Source organism: Ambystoma mexicanum, chromosome 2q (assembly GCF_040938575.1).
Source record: "Ambystoma mexicanum isolate Mex_15411 chromosome 2q, UKY_AmexF1_1, whole genome shotgun sequence".
NCBI lineage: Eukaryota > Metazoa > Chordata > Amphibia > Caudata > Ambystomatidae > Ambystoma > Ambystoma mexicanum.
In genome coordinates, this window is record NC_090924.1 from 1307961921 (window position 1) to 1307984106 (window position 22186).

Consider the following 22186-nt stretch of genomic DNA (forward strand, 5'->3'; position numbering starts at 1 on the left):
CCAAGGCCACCTTGTGGTATTGGGATAAAGCACTACGGGGGAATATGGTGGGGGTGAGGGAAGGCCCGCTTACCCCGGTAGCTCATAACCCAGATTTTACGCCAGGTTTGCAGAAGAGTTTTGGAAGCATTGGGGAGGGAAGGAACGGGCTCTGGTATTAGGGGATCTGTATTGGGAGGGTGTGCCGTTGACCTTTGAAAGTTGTAAAGCTAAATTCCAGATACCGGAGATGGAACGTTTCCATTAAGTGTGTGTGTGTGTGTGTATCCAGGAAGTGGGATGAGACTGTCTGATCCTAATCCACACTACTGGTGCTAGGTTGTCTGGTTTGCATGAAAGCATGAGAACCCCAGTGGTCCCTGATTGACCACTGCTGGTGAGCCTGCTTGGAGAAGATCTTTCCATTGATTGGCTGGATGCGCACACTCACCTAACTGTGGATAAGAAGATGGGCCCTGCATTCATTCCAGCAGATCAGCAACAGATCAGAACCAATCTGAAGAAGGAGCCCAATATCCTGAGGAGCCAAGCAGAACAAAGGACGATCTGGAGATGCACTTGAAGAGGGCTGGCAGCCAAAACCTGCTGTTGTCCCAGTCGAGCCCTGTATTGTGTATGATCTCAGAAGACCTGTGAAGGTGCTTCAAACCCTTGGAGTAGTGGGACCAAATACTGCTAGAATCCCCTGGTAATCATGTTAGTGAGCCTGTTTAGAAGTGTTCCTGGGCCATCAAGTGGACTGATCAGCTCAATCTTTGGTTGCCATGGAGGAGCGGCACCATTTTGAGTTTTGACTCGAGACTTTGGGGAATCCCATCTTATCCAACAAAGCACTCTTCTGCCAAATTTTGACAGTGACGGTCACTGAAAGCAATTTTCTAGCGTTCCTTCCAGTGTCCTGAGGCCTGCTGCATCTGCAGTTTCTTTGTTATTCATCCGAGTAAAGAGCTACAGCTCCTGCCCCATACTGCATCTGTATCTGCATCCGGATGCATACATCATGAACAACAAGCATGTCGCTACCGACAAATACACACACTGACACAACTGGTAACCCCATAAAACAATGCCTTGCATAATAGACACACCTAACACCCCAGACGACACTGGCTGAACCTCACATACACATAACAGTCGCAGCCTGTCTTAATGGGCAGTATTCCAAGGCTTTCCACAACACTTAGTAGATGATAAATTCATGGGTGCTGAGATATATTGCTTGAAGTGCTTGGCTGCCCTTTATATAAGGGCAGAAAATTTAACCACGTGTCGTCAAAAAAGATATCACCTATTGCAACACCAAAAAGATAGGATGCAATTGTTGTGGCTTACTGTTAGGCTGAGAACTTTCTGTTACTGTTGGGTTATGTACTTTTTGTATGCGATTGGAACAAGAGGAGGTGTGAAGTGACTAACTGCTAGGTTAAGCACTTTCTGTTTTTTATGATATGATATGGCATTTGTAACGCACCTATAAACTAGTGTTTCAAGGCACGACGAGGCAACTAAGGAGGAACAGAGGGAGGACAGAGGCAACAAGTTTACTAGGCCAAGTGACATTGAGATCACGCAAGTGCAGAGGTGGCGGGAAGTGGAAAGTGCCAGGGGAAAGGGGAGGGGCCAGTGCTGTACATGGGATCAAAACAATAACAAGAAGTGCGGCTAGCAGGTGGCAGGTGCCAGGGTAAGTGCAGACAGAAGGTGTTCAAAAGTGTAGATAGAGGGACTGTAGGGTTACAGATACAGACCCAAGTGCAAGGGTTGCAGGGAGGCAGTGTGAGTGTGCAACTGGGCGGGCAGGAACCTTGGCCCAAAATCAGAGGGTAGCCAGGTGACCAGTGCAGTATCAGACAGGAAATGAGCAGGGGAGAGGAAGAGAGAAGGCAGAAGCAAAGAGGAAGGTCTTGAGGTGCTTCCGGACCCGGAGATAGTTCTCAAGTTTCAGAGAAGCTGGGAGGCTGTTCCAGAGGGAGGCCCCAGCCAAAGAAAGAGATCTACCACAAACTCGTTGCTTGGAGAAGCGACTGACCCTGAGGGAGTTGGAGGTGGAAGAGCGAAGAGTCCAAGTAGGAAGGTAGTTATGAAGAGAGAGTTGGAGGACACAGGCCCCAGAAGGCCTTGTCCACAATGCAGAGGTTCTTGAACTTAATCTTTGCAGCCACTGGGAGCCAATGCAGAGATTTCAGTGCTGAAGAGATAAGATCCCTGGGCTTGAGGCCAAGGACAAGTCTCGTAGTCCTGTTCTGGATGAGTTGCAGAGGGCGGAGAGTAGAAGCAGGCAGATTGAGAAAGAGGCTGTTGCAGTAGTCCAGCCTAGAAAGAACCAGAATGCTAGAGACAGTGAGCTTCTGGGGGAAGGTGAGGAAAGGCAGAATACCTCTGAGGAGGAGCAGTTGGTAGTTTGACTTCTTAGAGATGTCAGAGATGTGAGGAATAAAGGATTGTGTGGAGTCGAAGATGACCCTGAGGTTCTTAGCCTGACAGGTGGGAGCAGGAAGAGGGCCAAGGGAGGCTGGCTAGAGAGTGATAGGAAAGGAGGGTGCAGGTGTGCCGATGAGGAGAATCTCTGTCTTACTGGCATTAAGGCAGAGATCGTTGGCGGCACACCTCTCCTGGATAGCAGACCGACAGTCAGAGATGAGAGAAGGCAAAGAGTTGGCAGAGGGGATCCTTACAATGAGCTGAGTTTCATCCGCATAGTACTAAAAGTTGGATCAGAGAGCGGCAATGCGGTGGGCGAGAGGTGCCAGGTATTTGTTGAAGAGCCAGGGAGAGAGGTTAGACCCCTGGGGAACACCACAGGTAGAAAGTGAGATAGAGGAAAGGAAGGACCCAAGTTGGACCTGGGAGGGTCAAATAGAGAGGAACGAGGTCAGCCAGGCCAGGGCCTGATCAGTGATACCCAGGTTATCATGGAAATGATTGACCAGGAGGACATGGTTGACCGTGTCAAAGGCAGAAGAGAGATCGAGTAAGAAGAGGGCAGAGGGGAGATTAGAATCAAGGTTAGAGAGCAGGTCTTCACGGATGTTCAGGAGAGCAGTTTCCGTGCTTCTGGCTTCTCTGAAGCGAGACTGATGGTCATGGAGACAGCCAAGAGATTCGGTGTGAAGATTAAGCTGGGAGATGGCCAGCTTTTCCAAGAGTTTGCCTAGGAAAGGAGTGATGGAGATGGGGCGATAGTTAGCTGGAAGGAGGGGTCGGCAGAGGATTTCTTGAGAAGAGGGTGCACAAGAGAGTGCTTCAGGGGGGAAGGGAAGCTCCAGTGGTGAAGGAGAGGTTGCAGAAATCATGCAGGGCAGGAGTGAGGGTGTAAATGTGGTCCTTGATGGTTTTGGAAGAACAGGGAAGAACCTGTTTTGACAAGACTTTCATAGATCAGACTTGTCTAGAAACCTTGTCAGGGGAGAACAGAAGAAAGTAAGAGAAAGAGGGAAGAGAGGTGGCCCACATGGGGGCCAGAGGTAGAGGAGAGAATAGAGGGAGGAGGAGGAGAGGACATGAGGGTGGCCAGGATTTCCTGGGTTTTAGAGAGGAAATGGTAAGCCAGGGCCATGCAGAGGGCTAGGGAGGGGACAGGAGAGGTAGAGACTGCAGCAGGCTTGGCCAGCTCCTTGCAGATTTTAAAGAGTTCGGCTGAGTTGTTAGATGCCGCAGAGATACGGGTTAGGATGTGGGCTCTCTTCTTAGTGCAGCCAGAGAGCCGGTATTGCCTTTGGAGCAGGCAGCAGGTCAGTTTGTCACATGATGCACAAGACGCTAGCCATTTCCTCTCAGCCACCCTGAACTTGTGTTTAAGGGTGGAAAGGTCAGAGTCATACCAGGAGTTGCACTTGGCTTTGGGCTTCAAGCTGATCCTCATGTTAGGGGCAAGAACATCAAGAGTATCAGAGATAGAAGAGTGGAGCAGGGAAAGGGCTGTGTGAGGATGTGAGTCAGCCATAGGAGGAGGAGGGAGAGTGAAAGTGGCGGCGAAAGCCTCAACTAACACATGCTTCATGGGTTGGATGACAGAGAAGGTAGGTGGCAGTGCTGAAGTTGCTTGGCCTGAGGGTTCAAGAGGGAGGGATGGGAGGAAAGGAGAAAGTGATCACTCCAGGAGAGAGGAGTGGTGAGGGGCGGTGGAGAGTGGGAGGTCTGAGGAGATCAGACTATCCAGAGTGTGCCCTGCAGCGTGAGTCGGGCCAGAGGGGAGAATAGAAAGAGAGAGAGTCGCAAAGGCCGCGAAAGAGTCCAGATGAGGGACAGGAAGCATCCAGGTGGATGTTAAAGTCTCCAAGAAGGAGAAGTTGAGTGGTCGAGGCCAGGAGGGAGGAGTAGAAGTCCGCACACTCAGAGAGGAAGGATGTGATCTGACCGGGTGGCCGATAGATAGTAGCCACGGTAAGAGAGTGACCAGGAGAGAATGCTGAGGCATGCTGAGGAAGCAGAGGAGGTGTGTTGTGATTTACTGTTAGATTGGGCACTTACTGTTTGCAATGAGGAAGAATAGGCGGTGTGTTACGATTTTCTGTTAGGTTAAGCACTTTCTGTTTGCTATGTATTTCTTCATTTCATTCTCAGCCGTTCCCTTGTTATCATCGTACATTTGTAGGGGTTGATTGTTCATTCCACATCAGTTACCTATGACAACATCAGTTTTTCCATGGAACTGGATGATGTTGGTGAGTTCTGAGGGAAACGTCAGTGATACTTGAGAAGAGGCAGGAGCTGCTTCTAACAATGAATCCATTAATCTTTATAAAGTCTGCCTTTAAATCATCTGGCTCCGAGTGTCTTTGGGAGCACAACCTAATACTGACCTTGAAAACGAAAAACCCTGTAGTGTCTATATTTTTGTATAGTATACTCTGATGCGCAAGTGCTTTGAGGAGGAAGATCCATGTATGGCCCTCATGACCCCCACCCAACTCTCTGCCCGAAGATAGAGAAATGAGAGATGCACATCACATCAATGCCCTTCATTGCCATCATCATCGTATCACAGATGCGAGTAATGTTACTCACTGAGACAGCCATTTAGACCATATCCGGTTGATAACGTCGAGAGGACTGACACATGCACACAAATATATGTTTAGCTATGCAGAAGCAGCAAGACACCTAAGAATTCATATGATCAGCTTGCTCATGCTCAGTTGCAACTAACATGGATGGCCATAAGAACAAAGATGGAAGCCGTAGGTACATTAGAGTGAATGGAGAAGGCTGACAGACTGATCCTGCTGAGGCATGCTGACAAGGCTTCCACACAGACACCATGCACAGCCTCGCCAAGGACAGATAGGAAAGGAAAGTTCCAGTTAACCGAAGGGATAGGGCACCTACAAGAGTCACAAATCCTCTAAACAACAAGCAGGAGAGCTCCATTTTGTGGTCCCTACACATGTGACCTCAAAATGCAAGACGGAGACTAGACATTCGGGACAGAGGGAGAAGAGCTGTTCCCATCAAACTGAAGGTAGAAAGATACAACAATTATACGGATTCAAAGCCTGAATGTTCTGTTTCAGGGCCAAGAAGATTGGAGATGGCAATTTTCTGGGAACATTCAGCACCTCCGGGACCGCTCCACTACCTTGAATAGTTGCACTTGGCTTGGTAGCTGTCCAATGTCCCAAGGCTGAGAAGACCTCTTCTGGCCAATCCCTATGTCTATACATATATAGTTTTCCCCACTTAACCAATCCCCTTCCCTGTTAGGGTTTTGAGGTGTAACTTTGTTTCTGTGGCATCACTAGTGGTCAAAAGGGAGCGACACACGTTTGGAGGTTGAAAGCTCTTGAAGATCCATGATGTTCAAGTTGCAATCCCTGTCAGTTTTTTGATTGTTAATAAAGACAGTAAACTTTGCCCTATGGTTGAGTCTTCCATTCTTGCGGTGGGGGGGGGTTGCGGGGGACTGCCAGGACACAGGATTTGCTTTGCTGGTAATCAGGGTAACTGCTAAGAGTGCCCCAGCCACTCCATTACAGCTTGTACCTTAATACCTTTCCGTGCGCTGCAAAAAAATAACAAATCCAAATAAAAAATATTTTCAAACAACCAAAACGTCTTATACTGTACTTAAAAACAACTATGTAATCTCACAAGTGGGTAAATGGCAAAACCATGTCAGATCAGAAACCATGTACAATACGTGCAACAAACCATACATTTGAATGTCCGAGACAATTGCAAATTCAATGTGTTTCTCCAACTCCATCTTCAAATCTAGCACAATTTTCAGTGTACAATAAAGTATACTTCATCCCATGTTGTATTTTCTCTATGCATATCTTGTTCTACTAACAAAATAACGAAAAATATGAAACACTGAAGTAATGTCCACTTTCCAATGTACCTTCAAAGAAAACAAACATGACTAAACACAGTAATGTCTTACCATTTTAGGCCACAGTACCTCATGATATTCAAATTGACCGCTTTCAGAAACATTCCCTTGTAAAGGGAAAAGTTGATGACTTCCAAAAAATACACATGGCAGATAAGGATAATTTACTTTTAAATGTAAAAAGCTGTTTTTACAAAAAACTATATATTTTGGACTGAAAGCCTTCCTCCCAAAAACCATATTTACGATAAATTAAGTACATTGATAAAAAGGAGCTGTGTGTACATAAAATAAACATCTGTTTCGAGAAAAGTATATGGCAGAGCTAAAAGAAGATTTTGTAAACTGGAATACCCCAATATGTACAGAATGCATCAAAAATTTAGATAAATGGAATTATTATTATTTATTTTTTATTGTAACATTTAGTTTACAGAAAACCTTTAATACAAAACCAGTTTTCCACATTTTAAGAACACTATTAGTCACGGCCAAAACCAAAAACAAAAAAAATAACAAAAGTTTGCTCTGGAAAAGAGAAAAAACACAAATTATTCAATGTTAGTTCCATTCCAGAAACAAACGCCAACACGTTATATACATACAGAATATTTAACAGCATAATGTGACTCTTGAAAATACTGTTCAAAATGTTGAACTAAAATATAGCCCATTCCCACAAAAACACATGAACAGCATGCCCATAAACCACTACTGACCTGGTTAAGATCCCTGTTTAATTGCCGCCCATTTTCTGGATACCAAAACTGTTCGATTTCAAAGAGAGCTCCAAATCTACAAAATAATCAAACATATTACAAATAATTGAAACCCAGTAGATAAACAAGGGTAAAGTTTCGTACAAATAATTTTAAATAAACACTTACCAAAATGTAGGGGTGGTCGATAAAGGTCCAAATGGAAAAGAAGGTTTTGTGTTGCGTGTGCCATATTGGTGACTGGGGTGACGGCGATGTTGGCGCGATGTTACGATTTAGCATGTTTCTAGTGTAGTTAATAATGAATGGATTAGTGTTACTTTTAGTGCTACTTTGTGTTTAAGTTGATCAATTTTAGATTTGCACGCACGCAGAAACATAATGTCAAATCTGACAAACGTAATATAAGAACAATATAGGTGTGTTGCGTGCCACATAGCACCTAAAAGCTGGACAGCGAGGAGCTTCATATATTCATGTGAGATAGGAGATTTGCAATGGAAAAACCATTGTGAGAGGACGCGGTAGTCTTGTACATACATGCACAGACATACATATATTGGAGTCTTCAGGGAAATGTGTTTGGGACATTTGGGATAAATGGTGAATAAAGAAATCTGTAGGCTGTGAGTTCTCTCATAGCTAGGCATTGTATAGGTCCAGAAACCTGAAATGGCGGGATAAACACTCTGTGGCCCGGAAAACTGGTTGAGCACAGGCAGCGAGCAGCTACGATAACATCATATGGTCAGCTCGGGCCAGGCTCTGGTTTTTACGACCTGGTATTTTTGTGGAAAGGAGATGTGATCTTTTTAAGTATATCACAGCATGTTATTCATTATACAGGGAAGTCCATACACCTGGTAGAGTCGGTACGGGGCAGAGTAATAAACTCAGTGCATGGAATGCTTAACGGCAGAAGGAAAAAAGGGTTTATGGGTTTCAATCAGGTTCTCAGTGTTAGAATGGATTTCTAAACTCTGTGTCAGGGCCACCACAGTAACCAAGGTGAATCTGTTGCATGGAAGGGAGCAACCTGGACTCGGGACAAAGGTGATGGGGTACAGACAACTATATTTCAGGACTCTGTTGTGTCCTTATTGCAGGAGATGGGCTGGGGGCGGCAGAAAACGCCATCCGGCACCTAGACTGGTGAAAGACTACATTGCCCAGCATGCTCGCGGGTCCGCGAGCCAAAGAACTACTTTCCGGACCACGCCCGACTTTCAGCGCATGCGCGCGGTGCGCGCAAGGATCCCTGCTTGCGCTAATGGACACGGAGCAGAGAAGACGTCTAGGCAGAGGGCTCCTGCAGGCAGCGACGTGCGGGGCCATCCCCCGCCTGTGAGAACTGCAGGCCCCGCGCACCCAGACAGATAAGTGCTTCTCCTTCTCTGTGCATGCTTTCGCACAAGCGAGTTTGTGGATCGCTTGTTATATGTAAAGGCCCTCGTGGGGAATACTCCCTTGGCAAATCAGGCGCGCGTACGCGCCGGACAGCTGGGGAAAGCTTGGGCATGCCACGTGTTGTGGCAAGACTTGGTGCAGACCTTTACGAGCACCCGTAACGCTGAGTGCAGCAACTCGGCGTCTAGTGGAGTCGTATGTTGATGTTAGTATGTACGCCGTGTGAAAACAACACGGATTTGACCTGGCCTCACATATGTTTTGGTTCTCTTGTAGCGGAGCTCCGCAGAACTGACAGCACGAACAATCAGCGCTGAGGCATTACGGCAAGAACAGGCAGTCGCCTTGCAGAAAAACACTCAGAGCTAAGTGCAGTCTCAATTTCTACCTGCTGGGCAAGTAGTGTGCTTGGGAGATACCAACCAGGGAAAAGCTTGATTTGGGGTGTGATGGAAACGCTCATGCATATGGTTTTATGTTAATGTTCAAATACGGTGTCTAAGCCTGAGGTATTGGGGAGCACAAGTCTGAGAAGGTGTACCTCGAACTCAGGAGCTCCAGCAGGGAACATCAAGGTGAATCTTCCCCAGTCTCCTTACCCCCTACCCGGTTACCCTAATTCCCCTTACCTATCCACTCCAGCGGACCCTAACCCTCTTTCCCCGGCGGGTCGCGGTGGCCTGTGTTTCTTAAACAAACCAGGCACCAAGACCCAACGGGGAGGTAGGTGTACGTGCTACCTCCGCGCAAGACGGCGAGCCTGACAGTAGCGCAAGCCCACGTATCTTCAAGCGCCTGGGTAGCACGTCACCATGGAAGAGGTTTTAGCAGCCTTGCAAGATTTGAAGGGAGAGTTACAGGCCACCCGCCAAGATTATGTGAATTTAGCAGGGCAAGTACACACATTGACTTTGCAGAGCACCGCCCAAGCTATTCCTTTACCCCGGGATCACGTTCCCCCCACCCCAGTCCAGGTGCACGTATCTACCGAGCCACCAATACCATTGGCAGCCCCAGAAAGGTACCATGGGGACCCGCAACGTTATAACCAATTCATCATGCAGTGTCAGCTACACTTCATTACCAAACCCAACATATTTCGTAGCGCCCAGTCTCGCACTGCATTTGTAATATCATATCTGGGTGGGGATGCAGCTTCTTGGGCCACACCCTTGGTAACCAAAGATGACATAATATTATACAACTGGGATACCTTTCTGGAGGAGTTTGGCAAGATATTTAACCGCAAAGCAGCAACCTTGATTAAGGATAAAGAGCTACTCACCCTGCGCCAGGGAGCCAAGGACTTAGTTACCTACGTAACCACGTTTAATCGTTTAGCAGTAGAAACGGACTGGCCAGAGGAGAAGCGCTTAGCTTTATTCTACCAAGGGTTGCGGGAAGATATGAAGGACCTTATTGTGCAAGTAGACCCCCAGCCAGAGACCTGCTCGTCGATGATTGATCTTGCTTTGCGATTGGATCAACGACAGAGCGAAAGAAGGCAGGATAGAAGGAAATGGGAACCCAGACCCGTAGCTCGATTTGACCAACACCTAAAGACTACCAAACCTGAGAAGCCAATCGATGAGCCTATGTAGATTGGAACAATTCGTGGGCCATTAACCAAGGAAGAAAAGGACAAGAGGCGTAGGGAAAAGCTCTGCCTATATTGCGGTAAGGGAGGACACTTTGTTAGGGAATGTCCCGCGAAACCTAAAGGGGAAAGGCCGGGAAACGAGAGCGCTCGCCAGTGAGGGTGGTCCAGGCGAGCCAAGCGGAAAACACCCCGAAGCTTTTGGCTAATACCAGTCACGTGCAAGTAGTCCATGTAACGATCCCAGGGCAAATTAGCTGGGGCACTCGACAGGTGCCAGTCTTGCTGATGATTGACTCTGGGGCCACGGGCAACTTTATTGACCAGAACCTACTAGAAAAATTAGATATACCCCTCCTTGTGAAGGAACGTCAGGAGGAAGTTAAGTCGGTGGACGGTTCGCCGCTTACTTCCGGTCTCATAACAAAACAAACTAGGTGGGTACATCTAGAATGCACCCCCGAGCATCACAAAGTCATCAGATTTGATGTGATTGCAGCGCCACAGTTTGGGATGATCTTGGGATTACCCTGGTTAAGGAAGCATAACCCAGATGTGAACTGGGCTCAAGGCTCGTTACGTTTCGCATCCAGCCATTGCTCGACGCACTGCCACCAAAACCCAGTCGTGGCCCCGGAAGGGCAACAGATGCCAAGTCAGAAGCACGTGATCGGGAGTATAGAGAGTTTACCAGTCGTCTACCAAGCCTACCGGGATGTTTTTAGTAAAGCCGCAGCAGAAACCTTGCCACCTCACCGCACGTTTGACTGCAGGATCGATCTAGAACCTGGAGCAGCATTACCGTGTAGTCGCATTTACGCCTTGACGGAATCAGAGAACGAACACTTACGGAACTACATCGACACAAATTTAGCTAACGGTTTTATACGACACTCCATGTCACCAGTGTCGTCACCGTTATTCTTCGTCCCCAAAAAGACCGGAGAATTAAGAACATGTATCGATTATAGAGCGATTAACCGGATAACCATAAAAAACCGATACCCGCTGCCCTTAATCCCTACCTTACTGGATCAAGTACGAAACGCTAGGGTCTACACTAAACTCGACCTACGAGGGGCCTACCATCTTGTGCGGGTGCGCGAGGGGGACGAGTGGAAGACCGCATTCAGAACCAAGTATGGGCTCTACGAATATCAGGTCATGCCATTCGGCCTCTGCAACGCACCCGCCGCTTTTCAGCACTTCCTGGATGAGGTTTTGCGAGGTTATTTGGATCTCTTCGCCATTGTCTACATAGATGATATCCTCATTTATTCTCAGAACCTGGACGAGCATCAGGAGCACGTAAAGGCCGTTTTGCAGCGTTTAAGGGAGCACCAGTTGTACGCTAAGATCGAGAAGTGTGTGTTCCATCAAACTACAGTGGAATTTTTGGGATTCGTTCTCTCCCCGGAAGGCGTAACCATGGACAAAAGCAAAGTGCGAACCATTATGGAATGGCCATCCCCCACGACTGTCAAAGACGTGCAAACAGTGCTAGGATTTGCCAATTTCTATCAGCGATTCATCAATGGGTTCGCAAACATGGTGCAGCCGATTACTCGTCTATTGAGGAAAGGTGTAACATTTCAATGGGACGCCGCCGCCGAAGCCAGCTTTCTGGCCTTAAAAAAGGCCTTTACCACAGCTCCGGTCTTACTGCATGCGGACCCGACTCGTCCTTACATTGTCGAAACGGACGCCTCGAGTTATGCTCTCGGGGCCATATTGTCCCAACGGGATAACACCGGTCGCTTACATCCAGTGGCATACTACTCTCGTACCTTGTTACCTGCGGAACACAACTATGTAATTGCAGACAGAGAACTATTGGCTATTAAGGCGGCATTCGGTGAGTGGCGTCACTACCTGATGGGAGCCCAACACACTATAACAATTTTGACCGACCACAGAAACCTGCAATTCCTGAAATCAGCCAAAGCACTAAGCCCCCGGCAGTTACGTTGGGCCATGTACTTTGCCGACTTCGATTTTATAGTCACATACCGCCCGGGTGCAGAAAACAGGAAAGCAGACATCTTATCTCGTTACCCGGAACTGGAATCCAATTGTGAAAAGGAAGAACCAAAACCTATAGTACCACCAACGCGCATCGTGGGTAGTGTGGTAGTAGACGACATGTTTGCAAATATCAGAAAAGCTTTGACAGCTCACGATTTGGCCCAGTGGAACGATCCTGACAAAAAGAAAACTGTAAAAGACGGACTACCTTTCTTCGGCACAGCTCTTTATCTCCCAACGTCAGCAACTCGTCTACAAGCCATTGAATGGTGTCACGATTCCCCATTTGTAGGACACCCCGGAGTAGCCAAGACTTATGAGCTGTTAACACGTCATTTTTGGTGGCCTCGGATGAAGCAGGATGTTCAACAACACCTACGTATGTGTGAATGTTGTATGAGAAACAAGGCGGATCACCAAAAACCAGCCGGGTTACTACGCCCCTTACCCACGCTGCCAATGCCCTGGCACACAATATCTCTGGACTTCATAGTAGACCTACCAAGGTGCCATGGTTATACTGCAGTGATGGTGGTGGTGGATTCACTAACTAAGCTGGCGCACTTTGTACCTTGTAAAGGGGTCCCCACGGCTCAGGCTTTGGTTCACCTTTTCCTCCAAAACATTGTCCGTCTACACGGCATACCCCTACATATTGTTTCGGATCGTGTGGCGCAATTTACATCAAGCTTCTGGCAAGCATTTTGCGCCAATGCAGGTATGCAGTTGAAATTGTCTACCAGTTATCATCCCGAGACGGATGGGCAAACCGAACGGGTGAACCAAACACTGGAGCAATACATACGGTGTATGACATATGATAACGAAAACTTGTGGGCAGACGTCATCTGGTTGGCGGAGCTGGCATATAACAATGCCGTGCACGCATCTACCAAAGTATCTCCTTTCTACGGCACTTATGGCTTCCATCCGCGCTTTCAGCCAGTACCAGTGGTAACAAGAACAGAGGTACCGGCTGTTGCCTCGCTCAAGGAACATTTAGGAAAGGTCTGGCGGAGTATGATGACTAACTTGGACGCAGCTAAAGCATCCTATAAAAAGTACGCTGATGCTGGCAGGGGACAAGCCCCGACATATCGAGTTGGGGATAGGGTGTGGTTGAACACGCACAATCTGCACTTGGTAGGGCCCCGTAAGTTCCAGCCCAGGTTTGTGGGTCCATTTCCTGTGGAAAAGATCCTCAATCCGGTTGCTGTCCGCCTTACCTTACCAACACAAATGAAGGTGCACCCGGTATTTCATGTGGCATTACTCAAACCAGCCCCAGCGTCTATCCGCCCAAAGAGACCTCCCTCAATAACTGTTGCCGGGGTTCCTGAGTACGAGGTAAAGGCAATTTTAGATTCACGTTTTCACCTAGGACAATTATATTATTTGGTGGACTGGTTGGGTTACGGGCCTGAGGAACGCTCCTGGGAACCGGCGTCTAATGTACATGCTACCCGACTAGTACGCAGGTTCCACAAAGATAATCCCGCTAAAGCAGGACCTGTTGAGAGGGGGAGTACTGTCAGGGCCACCACAGTAACCAAGGTGAATCTGTTGCATGGAAGGGAGCAACCTGGACTCGGGACAAAGGTGATGGGGTACAGACAACTATATTTCAGGACTCTGTTGTGTCCTTATTGCAGGAGATGGGCTGGGGGCGGCAGAAAACGCCATCCGGCACCTAGACTGGTGAAAGACTACATTGCCCAGCATGCTCGTGGGTCCGCGAGCCAAAGAACTACTTTCCGGACCACGCCCGACTTTCAGCGCATGCGCGCGGTGCGCGCAAGGATCCCTGCTTGCGCTAATGGACACGGAGCAGAGAAGACGTCTAGGCAGAGGGCTCCTGCAGGCAGCGACGTGCGGGGCCATCCCCCGCCTGTGAGAACTGCAGGCCCCGCGCACCCAGACAGATAAGTGCTTCTCCTTCTCTGTGCATGCTTTCGCACAAGCGAGTTTGTGGATCGCTTGTTATATGTAAAGGCCCTCGTGGGGAATACTCCCTTGGCAAATCAGGCGCGCGTACGCGCCGGACAGCTGGGGAAAGCTTGGGCATGCCACGTGTTGTGGCAAGACTTGGTGCAGACCTTTACGAGCACCCGTAACGCTGAGTGCAGCAACTCGGCGTCTAGTGGAGTCGTATGTTGATGTTAGTATGTACGCCGTGTGAAAACAACACGGATTTGACCTGGCCTCACATATGTTTTGGTTCTCTTGTAGCGGAGCTCCGCAGAACTGACAGCACGAACAATCAGCGCTGAGGCATTACGGCAAGAACAGGCAGTCGCCTTGCAGAAAAACACTCAGAGCTAAGTGCAGTCTCAATTTCTACCTGTTGGGCAAGTAGTGTGCTTGGGAGATACCAACCAGGGAAAAGCTTGATTTGGGGTGTGATGGAAACGCTCATGCATATGGTTTTATGTTAATGTTCAAATACGGTGTCTAAGCCTGAGGTATTGGGGAGCACAAGTCTGAGAAGGTGTACCTCGAACTCAGGAGCTCCAGCAGGGAACATCAAGGTGAATCTTCCCCAGTCTCCTTACCCCCTACCCGGTTACCCTAATTCCCCTTACCTATCCACTCCAGCGGACCCTAACCCTCTTTCCCCGGCGGGTCGCGGTGGCCTGTGTTTCTTAAACAAACCAGGCACCAAGACCCAACGGGGAGGTAGGTGTACGTGCTACCTCCGCGCAAGACGGCGAGCCTGACAGTAGCGCAAGCCCACGTATCTTCAAGCGCCTGGGTAGCACGTCACCATGGAAGAGGTTTTAGCAGCCTTGCGAGATTTGAAGGGGGAGTTACAGGCCACCCGCCAAGATTATGTGAATTTAGCAGGGCAAGTACACACATTGACTTTGCAGAGCACCGCCCAAGCTACTCCTTTACCCCGGGATCACGTTCCCCCCACCCCAGTCCAGGTGCACGTATCTACCGAGCCACCAATACCATTGGCAGCCCCAGAAAGGTACCATGGGGACCCGCAACGTTATAACCAATTCATCATGCAGTGTCAGCTACACTTCATTACCAAACCCAACATATTTCGTAGCGCCCAGTCTCGCACTGCATTTGTAATATCATATCTGGGTGGGGATGCAGCTTCTTGGGCCACACCCTTGGTAACCAAAGATGACATAATATTATACAACTGGGATACCTTTCTGGAGGAGTTTGGCAAGATATTTAACCGCAAAGCAGCAACCTTGATTAAGGATAAAGAGCTACTCACCCTGCGCCAGGGAGCCAAGGACTTAGTTACCTACGTAACCACGTTTAATCGTTTAGCAGTAGAAACGGACTGGCCAGAGGAGAAGCGCTTAGCTTTATTCTACCAAGGGTTGCGGGAAGATATGAAGGACCTTATTGTGCAAGTAGACCCCCAGCCAGAGACCTGCTCGTCGATGATTGATCTTGCTTTGCGATTGGATCAACGACAGAGCGAAAGAAGGCAGGATAGAAGGAAATGGGAACCCAGACCCGTAGCTCGATTTGACCAACACCTAAAGACTACCAAACCTGAGAAGCCAATCGATGAGCCTATGCAGATTGTAACAATTCGTGGGCCATTAACCAAGGAAGAAAAGGACAAGAGGCGTAGGGAAAAGCTCTGCCTATATTGCGGTAAGGGAGGACACTTTGTTAGGGAATGTCCCGCGAAACCTAAAGGGGAAAGGCCGGGAAACAAGAGCGCTCGCCAGTGAGGGTGGTCCAGGCGAGCCAAGCGGAAAACACCCCGAAGCTTTTGGCTAATACCAGTCACGTGCAAGTAGTCCATGTAACGATCCCAGGGCAAATTAGCTGGGGCACTCGACAGGTGCCAGTCTTGCTGATGATTGACTCTGGGGCCACGGGCAACTTTATTGACCAGAACCTAGTAGAAAAATTAGATATACCCCTCCTTGTGAAGGAACGTCAGGAGGAAGTTAAGTCGGTGGACGGTTCGCCGCTTACTTCCGGTCTCATAACAAAACAAACTAGGTGGGTACATCTAGAATGCACCCCCAAGCATCACGAAGTCATCAGATTTGATGTGATTGCAGCGCCACAGTTTGGGATGATCTTGGGATTACCCTGGTTAAGGAAGCATAACCCAGATGTGAACTGGGCTCAAGGCTCGTTACGTTTCGCATCCAGCCATTGCTCGACGCACTGCCACCAAAACCCGGTCGTGGCCCAGGAAGGGCAACAGATGCCAAGTCAGAAGCACGTGATCGGGAGTATAGAGAGTTTACCAGTCGTCTACCAAGCCTACCGGGATGTTTTTAGTAAAGCCGCAGCAGAAACCTTGCCACCTCACCGCACGTTTGACTGCAGGATCGATCTAGAACCTGGAGCAGCATTACCGTGTAGTCGCATTTACGCCTTGACGGAATCAGAGAACGAACACTTACGGAACTACATCGACACAAATTTAGCTAACGGTTTTATACGACACTCCATGTCACCAGTGTCGTCACCGTTATTCTTCGTCCCCAAAAAGACCGGAGAATTAAGAACATGTATCGATTATAGAGCGATTAACCGGATAACCATAAAAAACCGATACCCGCTGCCCTTAATCCCTACCTTACTGGATCAAGTACGAAACGCTAGGGTCTACACTAAACTCGACCTACGAGGGGCCTACCATCTTGTGCGGGTGCGCGAGGGGGACGAGTGGAAGACCGCATTCAGAACCAAGTATGGGCTCTACGAATATCAGGTCATGCCATTCGGCCTCTGCAACGCACCCGCCGCTTTTCAGCACTTCCTGGATGAGGTTTTGCGAGGTTATTTGGATCTCTTCGCCATTGTCTACATAGATGATATCCTCATTTATTCTCAGAACCTGGACGAGCATCAGGACCACGTAAAGGCCGTTTTGCAGCGTTTAAGGGAGCACCAGTTGTACGCTAAGATCGAGAAGTGTGTGTTCCATCAAACTACAGTGGAATTTTTGGGATTCGTTCTCTCCCCGGAAGGCGTAACCATGGACAAAAGCAAAGTGCGAACCATTATGGAATGGCCATCCCCCACGACTGTCAAAGACGTGCAAACAGTGCTAGGATTTGCCAATTTCTATCGGCGATTCATCAATGGGTTCGCAAACATGGTGCAGCCGATTACTCGTCTATTGAGGAAAGGTGTAACATTTCAATGGGACGCCGCCGCCGAAGCCAGCTTTCTGGCCTTAAAAAAGGCCTTTACCACAGCTCCGGTCTTACTGCATGCGGACCCGACTCGTCCTTACATTGTCGAAACGGACGCCTCGAGTTATGCTCTCGGGGCCATATTGTCCCAACGGGATAACACCGGTCGCTTACATCCAGTGGCATACTACTCTCGTACCTTGTTACCTGCGGAACGCAACTATGTAATTGCAGACAGAGAACTATTGGCTATTAAGGCGGCATTCGGTGAGTGGCGTCACTACCTGATGGGAGCCCAACACACTATAACAATTTTGACCGACCACAGAAACCTGCAATTCCTGAAATCAGCCAAAGCACTAAGCCCCCGGCAGTTACGTTGGGCCATGTACTTTGCCGACTTCGATTTTATAGTCACATACCGCCCGGGTGCAGAAAACAGGAAAGCAGACATCTTATCTCGTTACCCGGAACTGGAATCCAATTGTGAAAAGGAAGAACCAAAACCTATAGTACCACCAACGCGCATCGTGGGTAGTGTGGTAGTAGACGACATGTTTGCAAATATCAGAAAAGCTTTGACAGCTCACGATTTGGCCCAGTGGAACGATCCTGACAAAAAGAAAACTGTAAAAGACGGACTACCTTTCTTCGGCACAGCTCTTTATCTCCCAACGTCAGCAACTCGTCTACAAGCCATTGAATGGTGTCACGATTCCCCATTTGTAGGACACCCCGGAGTAGCCAAGACTTATGAGCTGTTAACACGTCATTTTTGGTGGCCTCGGATGAAGCAGGATGTTCAACAACACTTACGTATGTGTGAATGTTGTATGAGAAACAAGGCGGATCACCAAAAACCAGCCGGGTTACTACGCCCCTTGCCCACGCCGCCAATGCCCTGGCACACAATATCTCTGGACTTCATAGTAGACCTACCAAGGTGCCATGGTTATACTGCAGTGATGGTGGTGGTGGATTCACTAACTAAGCTGGCGCACTTTGTACCTTGTAAAGGGGTCCCCACGGCTCAGGCTTTGGTTCACCTTTTCCTCCAAAACATTGTCCGTCTACACGGCATACCCCTACATATTGTTTCGGATCGCGGGGCGCAATTTACATCACGCTTCTGGCAAGCATTTTGCGCCAATGCAGGTATGCAGTTGAAATTGTCTACCAGTTATCATCCCGAGACGGATGGGCAAACCGAACGGGTGAACCAAACACTGGAGCAATACATACGGTGTATGACATATGATAACGAAAACTTGTGGGCAGACGTCTTCTGGTTGGCAGAGCTGGCATATAACAATGCCGTGCACGCATCTACCAAAGTATCTCCTTTCTACGGCACTTATGGCTTCCATCCACGCTTTCAGCCAGTACCAGTGGTAACAAGAACAGAGGTACCGGCTGTTGCCTCGCTCAAGGAACATTTAGGAAAGGTCTGGCGGAGTATGATGACTAACTTGGACGCAGCTAAAGCATCCTATAAAAAGTACGCTGATGCTGGCAGGGGACAAGCCCCGACATATCGAGTTGGGGATAGGGTGTGGTTGAACACGCACAATCTGCACTTGGTAGGGCCCCGTAAGTTCCAGCCCAGGTTTGTGGGTCCATTTCCTGTGGAAAAGATCCTCAATCCGGTTGCTGTCCGCCTTACCTTACCAACACAAATGAAGGTGCACCCGGTATTTCATGTGGCATTACTCAAACCAGCCCCAGCGTCTATCCGCCCAAAGAGACCTCCCTCAATAACTGTTGCCGGGGTTCCTGAGTACGAGGTAAAGGCAATTTTAGATTCACGTTTTCACCTAGGACAATTATATTATTTGGTGGACTGGTTGGGTTACGGGCCTGAGGAACGCTCCTGGGAACCGGCGTCTAATGTACATGCTACCCGACTAGTACGCAGGTTCCACAAAGATAATCCCGCTAAAGCAGGACCTGTTGAGAGGGGGAGTACTGTCAGGGCCACCACAGTAACCAAGGTGAATCTGTTGCATGGAAGGGAGCAACCTGGACTCGGGACAAAGGTGATGGGGTACAGACAACTATATTTCAGGACTCTGTTGTGTCCTTATTGCAGGAGATGGGCTGGGGGCGGCAGAAAACGCCATCCGGCACCTAGACTGGTGAAAGACTACATTGCCCAGCATGCTCGTGGGTCCGCGAGCCAAAGAACTACTTTCCGGACCACGCCCGACTTTCAGCGCATGCGCGCGGTGCGCGCAAGGATCCCTGCTTGCGCTAATGGACACGGAGCAGAGAAGACGTCTAGGCAGAGGGCTCCTGCAGGCAGCGACGTGCGGGGCCATCCCCCGCCTGTGAGAACTGCAGGCCCCGCGCACCCAGACAGATAAGTGCTTCTCCTTCTCTGTGCATGCTTTCGCACAAGCGAGTTTGTGGATCGCTTGTTATATGTAAAGGCCCTCGTGGGGAATACTCCCTTGGCAAATCAGGCGTGCGTACGCGCCGGACAGCTGGGGAAAGCTTGGGCATGCCACGTGTTGTGGCAAGACTTGGTGCAGACCTTTACGAGCACCCGTAACGCTGAGTGCAGCAACTCGGCGTCTAGTGGAGTCGTATGTTGATGTTAGTATGTACGCCGTGTGAAAACAACACGGATTTGACCTGGCCTCACATATGTTTTGGTTCTCTTGTAGCGGAGCTCCGCAGAACTGACAGCACGAACAATCAGCGCTGAGGCATTACGGCAAGAACAGGCAGTCGCCTTGCAGAAAAACACTCAGAGCTAAGTGCAGTCTCAATTTCTACCTGTTGGGCAAGTAGTGTGCTTGGGAGATACCAACCAGGGAAAAGCTTGATTTGGGGTGTGATGGAAACGCTCATGCATATGGTTTTATGTTAATGTTCAAATACGGTGTCTAAGCCTGAGGTATTGGGGAGCACAAGTCTGAGAAGGTGTACCTCGAACTCAGGAGCTCCAGCAGGGAACATCAAGGTGAATCTTCCCCAGTCTCCTTACCCCCTACCCGGTTACCCTAATTCCCCTTACCTATCCACTCCAGCGGACCCTAACCCTCTTTCCCCGGCGGGTCGCGGTGGCCTGTGTTTCTTAAACAAACCAGGCACCAAGACCCAACGGGGAGGTAGGTGTACGTGCTACCTCCGCGCAAGACGGCGAGCCTGACACTCTGCTTTGGTGAACAGACGTTTAGGAGGACATCCTTGTTAGTGAAACAGGGAACACTTCTGGGAAATTAGCCAGGACAGTTCAAGATAGCTTGGAGATCAGCCAAGGCTAAGTCTTAGGAGTAGTGAGGGTGATCTGAGTTTTTGGATGAGCACACAGTGGGACGAGAAGAATTAACCTTAGACAGTAGTATATTAAAAATATACAATTTATTAGGCCCAGGATTAACACAGGTGAATAAAGTAAAACACAGTGATATCAATACTTAACAACACACTATGTAAAATATATGTACAGCCGCTTTTAGTCAATGTGGTAAAGTGCAGATTCCTGCCAAAACCTGTAAGGAGGGAAGGCAAGCAAACGTTATCACAATGGCAAACTTCAGTGATGAATATCCCTAACTTTAGAAGTCCAGTCTTATGAAGATTGGAGCCTTGTGCTCAATGTTAGATGTCTGCGTAAAAACGCTTGGTCATGCGTAAAGACACAATGTTCAGTATTTAAGAGGGTGGCAAAGTTAAGGAGAGACTCTGAAGTGTGGAAAACTGGTTCCCGGTGTCAGGGGAGGATCTGCTGCGGAGAACAAAGCAATTCCCAACTTTTGGACGGGTTTAGGAAGCAGAGGCTACTCAAGCCAAGGCAAGGGCCACAAGGGATCCTTTGTGCGTAATGAGGGATGGATGTATCAGGGGCCACCGGTAAGTGGTTTGACTACTCACCAGTCTTAGCTCACACCGGCAGGTCTAGAGTGGGTCACCTGGAGTATGAAATCGCACCTTTGGTTTAGCTCCAAAGTGCACATGCGCTGCAAGTGTAAATGCAGGTCCAGTTTACAACTGGAGCTGTATCTCTCGTCTTGATTACAGGACATAGAAAGCATTGATGCAGCTGGTCTCAGGACACTTGAAGAAAGGTGGGAAAGTCACCAGCAGCGACTGCCACTGTCGCACAGTGACGCAGGGGCACAGAACTCTCACGGTTTGATGCACGCTTCTCCCTCACGAACCAAAGCAGCTGGGACAACGATATTTGGCATGAAGCTGCTTTGTAGTGGGAGTTAGGATTCACCCAAAGGTCGAGGCAAAACTCGATTGGACAATGTTCCTGTGCATGTGCCAAGCTTCAAGCTTGACAGTCCACTGGATGGCCCAGGGACACTTCCCAGAAGGCTCGATCGTAGGGCAACCAGGAGGCATCGAGCGTGATTGGTCCCACCACTCCAAGGGGTTAAAGCACCTTCACAGGTCTTCAGTGATTGAGTGCTGAGCAGGGTTGTCCATGAACTTGAGTAGGCTTTGGTTGCCAACCGCCTTCTGCAAGACTCTGGATACTCCTTGGGTCTGCTAGGCTCTTCTGGATACTTGGTTCTGTGTACAGGTTGATTCAGACCTGTTCCTGATCTGCGGGTCTGCATTTAGGACCCCTCCTCATATCCACAGGTCCAGTGGGTGCTCACACCCAGCTGGCCAATGAGAAGATCTGCCCCACTCATGCACACCAGCAGTGTTCTAATCAAGGTGGCCAGGACACGGCCATCGCTACTGGATCCAGTTCATGGGGGTGGACCAGTGAGGGAGGATCACCTGGATGGTGGGTCCTTGGGGAGTGGGAGTAGGACACCAATGGGCGAGAGGCAGTATCCCCCTTCCTTTCAACACATTTTCCCCATCCTGCCACTTGGGATACGTGTCGAAAACACTTCTCCCCCCCTTTTGCGACATAAACACTTTTACACAACATGGAAGACAACGGACTAACACCAGAGCCAGTTACCTGACATGTCCCAATACAAGGGTCAGGCAAAGT